Genomic DNA, 14,329 nt, shown 5'->3' on the forward strand with positions numbered 1-14,329 from the left:
AAGGAGAGAGCGTCGTGAGCACGAGCTTAAAATGAAAGAGTTGGAGGCCCGAAATAACTCGCCGGCGCCTAGTCTCACTTCTAATGTTCCAAGAATACGCGATCAACTTCCACGCTTTGTCGTCGGAGAGGATATGGCCAAATACCTCGTGAAATTTGAGCACGTGTGCGAACGGAATAGCATTGAGCGATCCCTTTGGGCACAGAATCTGTTAGCGTTGCTTCCTGGGGAGGCATCAGACGTAATAACTTGCTTATCGAAAGAGGCGTTCGAGAGCTACAGTGATGTGAAGGAAGCGCTACTGCGGAAGTACAAATTGTCGCCCGAAGCTTTCCGGCAGAGGTTCCGGTATGCAAAAAAGGGCAAGGAGTCGAATGTTGACTTCGCGTTTCGTCTAAAAGCCGACCTGGTGGAATGGCTGAAGGGCGAAGAGGTTTACGACGACCGCGACAAAATTGTCGAATGCATCGCGTTGGAGCAGTTCTACCGTTGCATTGAAGAGGATGTCCGGCTCTGGCTGCAAGATAGGCTAAAGGAGGTTAAGCTAAACAAGGCAGCAGAGTTAGCGGAAGAGTATTACACCCGTCGCAGCTTGCACAGCAAGGCAGTGTGCATAGAAAAAGCAGATAGAAGAGATGGGTTTTACGGGAAGCCCGACGAACGGAAGGAAATCACGCGTCGCGAGTTTCGGGAAGACGAGTCCCTTCCCAAAGAAACTGTAAGGGAAGGACAGAATGCATCTCAGAATGATGACGATGGTCCGAAACAGCGAAACGAAATGACGCGTTCTTTTGAAAAACGGAAACCGTTAACCTGCTACAATTGCAAAAAGCAAGGGCACATCGCTGCAAGCTGCCCAGAGAGAATTGCTTTTGCAACGATACAGGAAACTCACAAAAACATACGTCTATTGGAGCCCTATGTGCAGGAAATTAAGGTAAACGGCAAGAAGTGCCGAGCACTGCGGGACTCTGCAGCAACTATGGACGTTGTTCACCCGTCTTTCGTCTCCTCGAGTGATTTTACGGGAGAGTGCGTTAGGATACGGCAAGTGGCCGAGAAGGAGAGTGTCTGTTTACCGATCGCAACGGTTATCATTGAAGGAGAATTTGGGAAACTTAACACCGAAGCCGCTGTGTCAGCCGCCCTCCCGGAGCAATTTTCCTACCTCTTCTCAAATAGCTCGGAGCAGCTGCTGAGGGATCAGGGCAAATCATTCTTTGCCGACGTGGCGTACATGGCCCCCACGCGATCCAAAGCGCGCCCGCTGTCGAGGGAACTTGACTTAGCGTCGGTGAGCGAAAGGCGGTGCGGCACACGGACTGATCAAGGTAACTTGAGTGGCGAGCAGTCACGGGAGAGGCAGAGCTCGGAGGCTGGCCTAGGCGAGCGGGTCCTGGAGGTGAGTGGGAGTGACGCGTGCAGTGCTAGCCGCGATATAGACGCGACGCCGCAATTAGGCGACGCGGGCTCCACACTCGCTCCGGTTTCCGCCAGCTGGCAGGAGCAGGCTGCAGTTGAAAGGGAAACTCGGATTCGCGAGCAACAGGAAGATTGTTCACTAGCCGATCTGAGGAAGAGCGTCAAACGGGGGGTGAAAAAAAGGGGGTTTCATTTGGCAAGGAATCTGGCTTATTGTACCGCCGCTACACGGATAAGCAGGGTCGCAAATATAAGCAGCTTCGGATTCCGCGAAAATATCGCCGGGAAAAATGAATGACCTCATTTGCTTCCTCAGTAGTATGTTTTCGGTCCAAGTGATTTCAAGGGGACCATTCCATTTGTAATTATTATTGCTGATTAATAATTGTTTCTTGTCTATTTTGTTGTGTTGTTAATTTGAAAACTGGTTGTTTGAGCCTTGTGTACTAGATCGTACACCTGCCTCTTGTTGCAGCGGGAGCAAAAAGAGGGATAGCAATTTAGTTAGGTTGATTTGAATTATGGCCTTGTCTGGTGTTTGACGGGAGACAGAGGGCACTTGTTCGTGTTGGGTGTTGCCTTTTGCCGGTCGGTTTTGCAAGCTGCAGAACGACCAAGCGGGACCAGTGGCGAGAAGCAAGGTCTTAGGAACGACCCGAGCGGAGCTGGTCAAGGTGCCTTGGCGACGACGCGGTGAGCAGAGCTCCTGTCCTGGCGAGTCGGACCTGGGCACGTGAAGTTACCTGGCGTCCCGACACTGGACGTGAACTTGGACGACCCTGACGAACGTGCGCGCCCGGCATCCGAGCCACGTGGAGGCAGCTCGTCTTCCCGGCGCCTTATCTGAGGGCGGGGATGCTGTTGTGCCATCACCACAAGCCCGGATTCCGAATCTGCAAGATGCGGAATCTATCCTGCGAGCGCCCTAATTCTCCCTTCACAAGTCAAGATGCTGAGCCGCCAGGCAGCGGTGTCCTGCTGCGGGAGAAGCCTCGGCGAGCCGCATGTTTGGACGTGTCAGCGTGTGCCAGACAGCCCGGCGCCGCACCTCCCTTTGCCTGGAGGTCACCGCGCGCGCGAACTTTGAACCGGGTGGCCAGCGCGGTCGCTGGTTGGACCCCTCGGACGACCGTCGTGTGCTGACTTTGTATTGGGCCGTTTGAGTGACAATGGTTCCTCGGGGATTATAAAAGCAGCGACGCGCTGCCTGAAAAACAGGATCCGCCGACCCACCGGGAGAGAGTGTCGCTCCCGACTGGGGTGAGATGTGTCACGCGTTTTCGCCGGACGCCGTCGTGCGGGAACAGTCGCGTTTGTGTGAGCTCTCGGCCCCAGTGCCGATCCGATCTTGTCCTGTACAATGACCTGTATATAATGTATAAAATCCTTTTCGTTATTCTCATCGACGCCTGGCTCGGAGTCTTCGCTACCAACGCTCTGTCACGAAACGGGTGACGAGCGCTACGGGACCACAAAGTCGTAATAGTGGTGCAGCGGTGCAAAGTTCGTAACACTGGTGGCACCGGTTGGGTGTCGTAACACTGCCTACAGCGCCAGCAACCAACAGCTAAAGAAAACACGTCCGCTTTTGGCGCCATCTATTGGCAAACAAAATAACGAGTCAGGGCAGGTGGACAAGCACTGCTAGATTATGCTCCCTCTCCGCTCGCGCAACGAGCGATGGCTGCAGCACGTCTTCTGCTGCCAACAAATCTAACGTGGTTGCGAGCACGGTCGAAACGTAGAAGCTCTGTATCTCGGCTTACGTCAGTTGCGCTTCGCCTAAGCTATAGCTATATAGGTGAGAGCGATGCACTCAGGGGAAGGTTTGGTTGTTCTTTATTCTCTGCATCATTCAGTGATACTCTGTATCATGCGAGCTCCATGGCTTCGTCGTGAAACTCGCATGAGCTTAAGCCACCACTGAATACATTTCCAAGAACACAATATGCAGCATTACAGTTCTGCAGCGAATAAAGGTGTGAATGTTCATGGAAACATGTTTAGCTTCAGCTGTATTGTCCCTGCGTCGCGAATGAAAGTAGAAATGCCAGTTTAGACTCGCTCGAGGATAAATTTCAAACCGACCTTGCATGGCACTGACCCCCGAATTCGAGCGTGTCTGTCCGCGTGAGGATGTGCGTGGGCTTCAAAAAGAAGACGGTAGCGATTCCCCTCGGCTAAATGGTCCCTATGTGTGTGCGATAATCGGCAGCAGTCCTTCAAAACCACTGCATGGTTTTGAGCTGAGTTGCAGCGCTATGACCAGTTCGGTCGGCGGACCAAGTTAGAGTCTAGGATCATTTAAGAATACCGGGGTAAAGATAGTAGTGATAATGCGCTAGTTCATACGTGTAGCACATAGGCTCGAAAATACTACGAGAGGGAAAGGTAGGATGCTGAACGCCTTGCGTAGTGGCTTTATAAGAAGTGATAGGGGCATGTGTAGTTTAATTCATTTTTTGTGGGCCACGAGGCATAAGGCCATCAATATGGCTCGTGTTCCACTCGAGGAAGGCGAAACATTCATTGAGCTTAGTATTGCTGGCTACAGCCAGCGGTATATTGCATAAACTACAAGGAGGCCACTAAAAACAGTAAACAGCATCGCTCAGGCCTTCAAGGAGGAATGCCCTGTGAACGACGCTCCGCAGAGGCGCAGACCTCGGACAACAACTGAAGACGAAGACCGTGCGTTTGTGGCTACAGTAGCACTGAAGCCACAGACAACAGTCCCTGAAGTACTGAAGGAACTTGGCATTAAGGTGTGCGAGACGACTGTGAAACGCCGCCTCGCAGAAGCTGGTCTCAATAAGAGGGTGGCTTGCAGGAAACCGCTGCTTCGAGACACCAACAAAGCCAAACGCCTGCCATTTGCGTAGGACCATGCAGATTGGACTACGTCCGACTGGGAAAGTGTTGTATTCAACGACGAGAGTTCATTCACGACCCGGTGGGACCAGAGACAAAGAGTGTGGCGCCCAGAAAACAGCGGGTAGGTAACGTTTTATGCTTAAAGGTAATTATATCACTCTAAGAAGTGCTTAAAAGTTCTACCGGTTGGTTACCGTTATTTATACATTGTGTGATATTGCAGTCTCTTATATCGCGTAGACGGGAGACAGAACTTGATATGCAAGGCACGGTGTTAGATTACGTTTAACAGCGTTAAAGTGTAGTCGTGTTCTCTATTATTACTAATATGATTACCCTCATCAGCATTAGTTCGCATTTAAAAATACTTTAGCACATGCTGAAAATATAGACACGGAAGAGGGGGCAGTAGGCAGGCAACTACCACAAACAGAGGCACACCACCAGCCCAATTGTTGTTTCAATATTCGAGAATAGAAAATATCAAAATAACTTGAAAGAAATAGGAAAGTGAATAAAAACCTAGAACAGTACAAAACGTAGACGTGAACAGCCGGCGATAAATGCGCGCGCCATGCAGCACAGCGGAATACCGCATGGTTGGCGTAAAGGAAGGGTATTCGAGATAAGTGGAGTGACTTGGTTTGGTGTCAATGCTTGATCTGATGATACATTTCTGCAGTTACAGACCAGAATACCTTCAGCGAGTGGCTGCAAGTGGACGTTTAGCAGTGTGCGTGTGGGGCCTCGTGACCAACGGGCTTGGTCCACTAGTCCGCATAGAGGACAGATTCACGTCTGCCGCCTACTGCTCAATCCTAGACGACGTGATGCCGCCCTACTTGCTCAACGGGCCCTTCCCAGAAGGCGATTGCATATACCTGCAAGACAGCTCGCACGTCCACACATACCGAAGGGTGACAAGCTTTTTCGAGGATCGTGTAATCAACTCTCTAAGTAATCTAATTATTCAACCACCAGTCGCTAGACCTTAACATTATTGAGAACGTGTGGGACCTTTTCAAAACTGCGCTGGTGGCTCGGTCTCTGCACGAACTGTCGGCCGACGACCTTTGGGGTGCCATAAAGGAGGAGTGGGAGCGGCTGAGAAGCAACAGATCACTAACGGCCGCCTTGTATAACTCGCGACCTTCAAGAATGGCAGCTGTCGGCGCAGCAAATGGGGACGCCACGAGGTACTAAGAAGTGCGTAGAAACAACATATTTCAGCCTTTTGTTTATTTTTTGTTCTGGTGCTCAACACAAAAGAATAATTTACGTATATTTTTTGTGTCAATAAATGTATTGATATCTGTTTTTGCATTTTGTGTTCGCTACTTTTACATTAATGATACAACATTAAAATACTTAGAAACATTCTGAACATTTTTTTTTCTTCAAGTTTCTTAAGTAGCAACATCTCGCTGTCATCACGGTCAGGGCGCTTTGATTGTGCATGGTGTTATAGCATCAAGCGCACATATACTAAACGACAGAGAACTTTTTCTGTCGACAGACCAGTACTTTCTGGGTAAGTGGGTTTCTGCCTTGAAGGAACATTTCCGCGGCGTTCAGTGATTCACTTTCGAAAAAGCAAACAACAACCAAACCTTCCCCTGAGTGCATTGCTCTCACCTATATAGCTTAGGCGAAGCGCAACTGGCGTAAGCCGAGAGCTTCTACGTCTCTACGTTTCGACCGTGCTCGCCCACCACGTTAGATTTGTTGGCAGCAGACGACGCGCTACAGCCATTGTCCGCTGCGCGAGCGGAGAGGGAGCATAATCTAGCAGCGCTTGTCCACCGACCATGACTCGTTATTTTGTTTCACAATAGATGACGCCAAAAGTGGACGTGCTTTCTTTAGCTGTCGGTTGATGGCGCTGTAGGCAGCCGCCGCAGAGCGCAGGCCACGCGCTTGCGTGTTCCCTTTCATAAAGGACGACAGTGTACATGCTGCCACAGGTCAATGGAAGCCGGTACACAACACCTATTCTGCATTTTGTGAATTTTTTATCGTCTTTTATACCGCAGCTGCATTTTTTTACCTTATTGTCTAATTTTCTGGAAATAGCTTGACACAGTTTTTGCACCTTGTTAGGAGCGCTGAAAACTACTTCAACGCCATACCGGCTGGCAACATTTTTTAGCCCATGGGAAAAATAATGTACGTAAGGTACAACTGCAAGGCGTTTTTTGTTTGTGCTAAGCCTGTTCCTTGAATCTGTATGTTGTACACCCTTTACAATTCTTATTACCTTTTCGGCCGCTCTGACTATAATGTGTTCCGGGAATCCCACTGAGGCTAGTCTAGTTACCTGATTAGCAAAGCTTTCTTTTAGTCGGTGGCAACAAGATTTTACCAACGCAGCCCGAAGGCAAGACACTGCAATTCCGCTTTTTACAATCTTCGAATGTCCTGATTTGAAGTGTAATATGGGCTTTTTTGATCTAGGGCTGTACATCCAGCATGTGTGATCGGGTAGCAATCGCAGAGAAAGATCAAGAAATTGTAGTTCATTTTCTTTAGCAACCTCGTGGGTAAACTTAAGGCCTAGGCCACATTCGCGGAACACTTTCAGTACATTAACCACATTACATCCATGTTCATTCCCATCAAAAATAACCAAAAAATCATCAACAAATCGGAAAATTTTTGCCAAGCTTCCTAAAGCACTGTGAATACTTTTGTCAACATGAGCTAGAAAAATATCGCTTAGTATTGGCGCTACCTTGGAGCCTATACATATACCTGATTTTTGCACATACATTGCTTCATTCCAACCAACAAACGTAGAACTAAGATAAAAGAGTAGTATTTCCATAAAGCTTTCCACAGTTGTTCCGCTGTCATTTCTAAATTTTACTTCATCATTATCTTCACAAATACACATTTTAACATTTTTTAACAGCTCTGTGTGGGGAATCGAGTAAAACAAATCTTGTACGTCGACACTGAAGGCGCCGCATCCCTTTGTTTTGTTTTCCCTCAAATATTGTACAACAGCCTCAGAATTACAGATTGCTAACGGGTCTGGGATTCTAACGAGGAAAGCTGTTGCTGGATATACGATGCTACCTGCTGCTGCCAGGTGCTTCTTTCAGTGACAGTGGCTCTGAACGGCTCTCCAGGTTTGTGCGTTTTACATGAGAAAAACACTGCAAGATGCAGGCCCTTTGCTTTTTTCACTGAGGCACATAAGTTTTCTAAATTAAGGGAACGCAGTAATTCAATAGCACGCTGTTTTTGTTTGGCAGGCTTAACATCACTTCTCTTGAAATTTTTATCTATAGCTTCACAAGGTTTTTCACGAAACATGCCATCGGGTAGCACAACAAAACATCCTTCTTTATCTGCGGTAAGAACACGTAACCCTCTGGAAGCCAAGTCTCCTGCTACTAGGTTGAGCCTGTTGGGACTCACACATGCAGTTTTTGCCCTCGCGATAGCGTCTACACATTCAGAAACACACCTTGCACGTTCTTCCTCAGGAACCACTCGGGAAACGGCTCTCGTTGCTGCCAGCTTCGCAGGTGGACACAGTGTCGGTTCCAGCGCGAACTTTGGCCCAAGCTGGAGAAGCTTGTTGTCCTTTTCTGGAATAAAATATTCCCCGAGCCGTACCACTCTTCCTTCTGTAGGAGGTGCCTTCTTGACAGTGGGCAAGAGCGGTCTCACCGTGTTCCAGAGGAACTCCGTTGTCCTATCCGCTGTTTTGCACCAGTCCAGGAAGAGTCGTCTGCTGGTATCCCCACACTGTGTCTGGCACGCTACACGCAAGCAGTCTTTATGGTGTCGCACTTGCCTCCACGATTCAGACGCAACTATTCGGCATATTCTTCTGGTGTGTCCTATCGACGGTTTCATGAAGCCACATAATCTTTGGACGTCAGGCGGACACGTAGAATGTCTTACATGCCAAGATGCCACTCTTGCTCGGCACACACATAGCGCAATTAGTGAAGCTAAGACGGCTGGGTTAGCGGGAGGAAGAATATGACACGGAAAAGAGCCCTCGGTACTAGAAATAAGCTGTAGCAGAACTGATAGTTGGGCGAGTTGGTACGAATTCATAGTAAAATATTCTTGCGCGCACAATTGACAAGGACACAGTGATGGGGACACACGAGCGCTTACTCACAACTATTTTATTTTCGGAAAGATACAGAACATATATACCTTAGCTATCAGCGCTGAGCATGTGCAAGAAGAGTGGTCGGTAAAACATAAACAGATTAAATACAGATTAAGAAGGTTCAACCAGTATTTAAGAAAGCGAATTCATTTTCAGCGATTACAACCGATGGTTGGCTTATGCATCTTTCAGCGCACTTTTTGATATGAAATGCTTCTGCGATTTCACGTGTTAGTTTATTATTATCTGAAAACAAAATGTCAGTGTTAAAAAATATCGGATCACAATGACATAGAATGCAGTGGTTTGACAAGTGCGAATGATTTTCTTTACCAAGGGAACGCTCACGTTCTTTTAGACGGGTGTTTATGCACCGACCGGTTTGTCCTATGTACATGCTGCCACAGGTCAATGGAAGCCGGTACACAACACCTATTCTGCATTTTGTGAATTTTTTATCGTCTTTTATACCGCAGCTGCATTTTTTTACCTTATTGTCTAATTTTCTGGAAATAGCTTGACACAGTTTTTGCACCTTGTTAGGAGCGCTGAAAGCTACTTCAACGCCATACCGGCTGGCAACATTTTTTAGCCCATGGGAAAAATAATGTACGTAAGGTACAACTGCAAGGCGTTTTTTGTTTGTGCTAAGCCTGTTCCTTGAATCTGTATGTTGTACACCCTTTACTATTCTTATTACCTTTTCGGCCGCTCTGACTATAATGTGTTCCGGGAATCCCACTGAGGCTAGTCTAGTTACCTGATTAGCAAAGCTTTCTTTTAGTCGGTGGCAACAAGATTTTACCAACGCAGCCCGAAGGCAAGACACTGCAATTCCGCTTTTTACAATCTTCGAATGTCCTGATTTGAATTGTAATATGGGCTTTTTTGATCTAGGGCTGTACATCCAGCATGTGTGATCGGGTAGCAATCGCAGAGAAAGATCAAGAAATTGTAGTTCATTTTCTTTAGCAATCTCGTGGGTAAACTTAAGGCCTAGGCCACATTCGCGGAACACTTTCAGTACATTAACCACATTACATCCATGTTCATTCCCATCAAAAATAACCAAAAAATCATCAACAAATCGGAAAATTTTTGCCAACCTTCCTAAAGCACTGTGAATACTTTTGTCAACATGAGCTAGAAAAATATCGCTTAGTATTGGCGCTACCTTGGAGCCTATACATATACCTGATTTTTGCACATACATTGCTTCATTCCAACCAACAAACGTAGAACTAAGATAAAAGAGTAGTATTTCCATAAAGCTTTCCACGGTTGTTCCGCTGTCATTTCTAAATTTTACTTCATCATTATCTTCACAAATGCACATTTTAACATTTTTAACAGCTTTTTTAACAGCTTTTTTAACATTCAAAAAACGCCTTGCAGTTGTACCTTACGTACATTATTTTTCCCATGGGCTAAAAAATGTTGCCAGCCGGTATGGCGTTGAAGTAGTTTTCAGCGCTCCTAACAAGGTGCAAAAACTGTGTCAAGCTATTTCCAGAAAATTAGACAATAAGGTAAAAAAATGCAGCTGCGGTATAAAAGACGATAAAAAATTCACAAAATGCAGAATAGGTGTTGTGTACCGGCTTCCATTGACCTGTGGCAGCATGTACATAGGACAAACCGGTCGGTGCATAAACACCCGTCTAAAAGAACATGAGCGTTCCCTTGGTAAAGAAAATCATTCGCACTTGTCAAACCACTGCATTCTATGTCATTGTGATCCGATATTTTTTTAACACTGACATTTTGTTTTCAGATAATAATAAACTAACACGTGAAATCGCAGAAGCATTTCATATCAAAAAGTGCGCTGAAAGATGCATAAGCCAACCATCGGTTGTAGTCGCTGAAAATGAATTCGCTTTCTTAAATACTGGTTGAACCTTCTTAATCTGGGTTTAATCTGTTTATGTTTTACCGACCACTCTTCTTGCACATGCTCAGCGATGATAGCTAAGGTATATGTGTTCTGTATCTTTCCGAAAATAATATAGTTGTGAGTAAGCGCTCGTGTGTCCCCTTCACTGTGTCCTTGTCACTTGTGCGCGCAAGAGTATTTTACTATGAATTCGTACCAACTCGCCCAACTATCAGTTCTGCTACAGCTTATTTCTAGTACCGAGGGCTCTTTTCCGTGTCACATTCTTCCTCCCGCTAACCCAGCCGTCTTAGCTTCACTAATTGCGCTATGTGTGTGCCGAGCAAGAGTGGCATCTTGGCATGTAAGACATTCTACGTGTCCGCCTGACGTCCAAAGATTATGTGGCTTCATGAAACCGTCGATAGGACACACCAGAAGAATATGCCGAATAGTTGCGTCTGAATCGTGGAGGCAAGTGCGACACCATAAAGACTGCTTGCGTGTAGCGTGCCAGACACAGTGTGGGGATACCAGCAGACGACTCTTCCTGGACTGGTGCAAAACAGCGGATAGGACAACGGAGTTCCTCTGGAACACGGTGAGACCGCTCTTGCCCACTGTCAAGAAGGCACCTCCTACAGAAGGAAGAGTGGTACGGCTCGGGGAATATTTTATTCCAGAAAAGGACAACAAGCTTCTCCAGCTTGGGCCAAAGTTCGCGCTGGAACCGACACTGTGTCCACCTGCGAAGCTGGCAGCAACGAGAGCCGTTTCCCGAGTGGTTCCTGAGGAAGAACGTGCAAGGTGTGTTTCTGAATGTGTAGACGCTATCGCGAAGGCAAAAACTGCATGTGTGAGTCCCAACAGGCTCAACCTAGTAGCAGGAGACTTGGCTTCCAGAGGGTTACGTGTTCTTACCGCCGATAAAGAAGGATGTTTTGTTGTGCTACCCGATGGCACGTTTCGTGAAAAAGCTTGTGAAGCTATAGATAAAAATTTCAAGAGAACTGATGTTAAGCCTGCCAAACAAAAACAGCGTGCTATTGAATTACTGCGTTCCCTTAATTTAGAAAACTTATGTGCCTCAGTGAAAAAAGCAAAGGGCCTGCATCTTGAAGTGTTTTTCTCATGTAAAACGCACAAACCTGGAGAGCCGTTCAGAGCCATTGTCACTGAAAGAAGCACCTGGCAGCAGCAGGTAGCATCGTATATCCAGAAACAGCTTTCCTCGAAAGAAGCACCTGGCAGCAGCAGGTAGCATCGTATATCCAGAAACAGCTTTCCTCGTTAAGAATGCCAGATCCGTTAGCAATCTGTAATTCTGAGGGTGTTGTACAATATTTGAGGGAAAACAAAACAAAGGGATGCAGCGCCTTCAGTGTCGACGTACAAGATTTGTTTTACTCGATTCCCCACACAGAGCTGTTAAAAAATGTTAAAATGTGTATTTGTGAAGATAATGATGAAGTAAAATTTAGAAATGACAGCGGAACAACCGCGGAAAGCTTTATGGAAATATTACTCTTTTATCTTAGTTCTACGTTTGTTGGTTGGAATGAAGCAATGTATGTGCAAAAATCAGGTATATGTATAGGCTCCAAGGTAGCGCCAATACTAAGCGATATTTTTCTAGCTCATGTTGACAAAAGTATTCACAGTGCTTTAGGAAGCTTGGCCAAAATTTTCCGATTTGTTGATGACTTTTTGGTTATTTTTGATGGGAATGAACATGGATGTAATGTGGTTAATGTACTGAAAGTGTTCCGCGAATGTGGCCTAGGCCTTAAGTTTACCCACGAGATTGCTAAAGAAAATGAACTACAATTTATTGATCTTTCTCTGCGATTGCTACCCGATCACACATGCTGGATGTACAGCCCTAGATCAAAAAAGCCCATATTACACTTCAAATCAGGACATTCGAAGATTGTAAAAAGCGGAATTGCAGTGTCTTGCCTTCGGGCTGCGTTGGTAAAATCTTGTTGCCACCGACTAAAAGAAAGCTTTGCTAATCAGGTAACTAGACTAGCCTCAGTGGGATTCCCGGAACACATTATAGTCAGAGTGGCCGAAAAGGTAATAAGAATAGTAAAGGGTGTACAACATACAGATTCAAGGAACAGGCTTAGCACAAACAAAAAACGCCTTGCAGTTGTACCTTACGTACATTATTTTTCCCATGGGCTAAAAAATGTTGCCAGCCGGTATGGCGTTGAAGTAGTTTTCAGCGCTCCTAACAAGGTGCAAAAACTGTGTCAAGCTATTTCCAGAAAATTAGACAATAAGGTAAAAAAATGCAGCTGCGGTATAAAAGACGATAAAAAATTCACAAAATGCAGAATAGGTGTTGTGTACCGGCTTCCATTGACCTGTGGCAGCATGTACATAGGACAAACCGGTCGGTGCATAAACACCCGTCTAAAAGAACATGAGCGTTCCCTTGGTAAAGAAAATCATTCGCACTTGTCAAACCACTGCATTCTATGTCATTGTGATCCGATATTTTTTAACACTGACATTTTGTTTTCAGATAATAATAAACTAACACGTGAAATCGCAGAAGCATTTCATATCAAAAAGTGCGCTGAAAGATGCATAAGCCAACCATCGGTTGTAATCGCTGAAAATGAATTCGCTTTCTTAAATACTGGTTGAACCTTCTTAATCTTTGTTTAATCTGTTTATGTTTTACCGACCACTCTTCTTGCACATGCTCAGCGCTGATAGCTAAGGTATATATGTTCTGTATCTTTCCGAAAATAAAATAGTTGTGAGTAAGCGCTCGTGTGTCCCCTTCACTGTGTCCTTGTCAATTGTGCGCGCAAGAATATTTTACTATGAATTCGTACCAACTCGCCCAACTATCAGTTCTGCTACGGGAGGGGAGCAGTTCTGTTTGTAGTGGCGGATGTCCGGTGAGAGTACTTAGCTGTGGTAATTGAGATTGTGGCGATCGCTCACAGGTCGCAGCGTGTGCCGATTCAAGCATGGCTACTCTTTTCATTAAAGTTTTGATTTTGTGCTCGTAGTCAATTAGACGCTGTTTTTGCTGTCTATTTTCCTCAATGACTCTCTGGTATTCTGGATTTTGTGTGATCGGTGTGGATGTGTTTCGTGGCTTGGGAGAGACGACTTCCGCCCAGCTTACCTCGTGTGAAGGCTTCTGCTTCCTTGCCGGAGGCGACGGGTTCCTTTTGGGTGTCGGTGGTGCCCGATGCTCGCGGCTCGCTGACCGGGAACGGGAGCGCGATTGGCAGCGGGAGCCTTGCTCGGTATTGACCGGCCGGCCGCGAGTGTCCGCCCTGTAGGTCTCTTCTTCGTCTTCCGAGGCGAGCCATCGTGGGGCTTTCGGCTTCATCGGGGCTGATGATGGTGTGGGTCGGGGTCGAACCGGTTTGAGTCGCTGCTTGCACGAATAGTCACCGGCTGGGTGGGCTTCCCCGCACGAGGCACAGTTTATCTCGCATTTGTGTCCGTCGGTTGGGTTAAGCAGTCCGCACAATCTACAGATGGGTCTGTCTGGGTTTGGGCACACGTCGCTACGGTGGCCCTTGTTACGTTTTGGCCGAGCAGGGCTCCGAGCCGAGACAGGAACACTACGCCGAACGAAGAACGACGTTACTTTATTCCGGCATAGCTGCTGCCGGTTGATACAACAAGCCACTACGGCGTGGCTGCGCTGGCCTTTTAACCAGCCTCGCCTTCACAAAGGGAGAGGGAAACACAACCCTCCTCACGAGCAGAACCATGCGCGACGGTACCTTATCTCACAGAAAGGCTCGCCGAGCTTCGGCACTTGGTGTAGGCAGACGCATGCGCGTGAGCGCAACAGCTCCTCCCCACGGAAGAAGATTGGGGGGGGGGGGGGGGAGAGTGGTTCCCAGAAGGTCCACACTGCAACACAAATGCACTTCCGAACGTTTGTCGAAGTTTGACAGAAGAACACATTCGGTTTTCCCTTGAAGCAGTTGAAGCGGGCGAAGTGCCGGAAGGTGAGCCGAGGGTACGGAGCGACTCCG

Source organism: Dermacentor albipictus, chromosome 1, assembly GCF_038994185.2.
Source record: "Dermacentor albipictus isolate Rhodes 1998 colony chromosome 1, USDA_Dalb.pri_finalv2, whole genome shotgun sequence".
NCBI lineage: Eukaryota > Metazoa > Arthropoda > Arachnida > Ixodida > Ixodidae > Dermacentor > Dermacentor albipictus.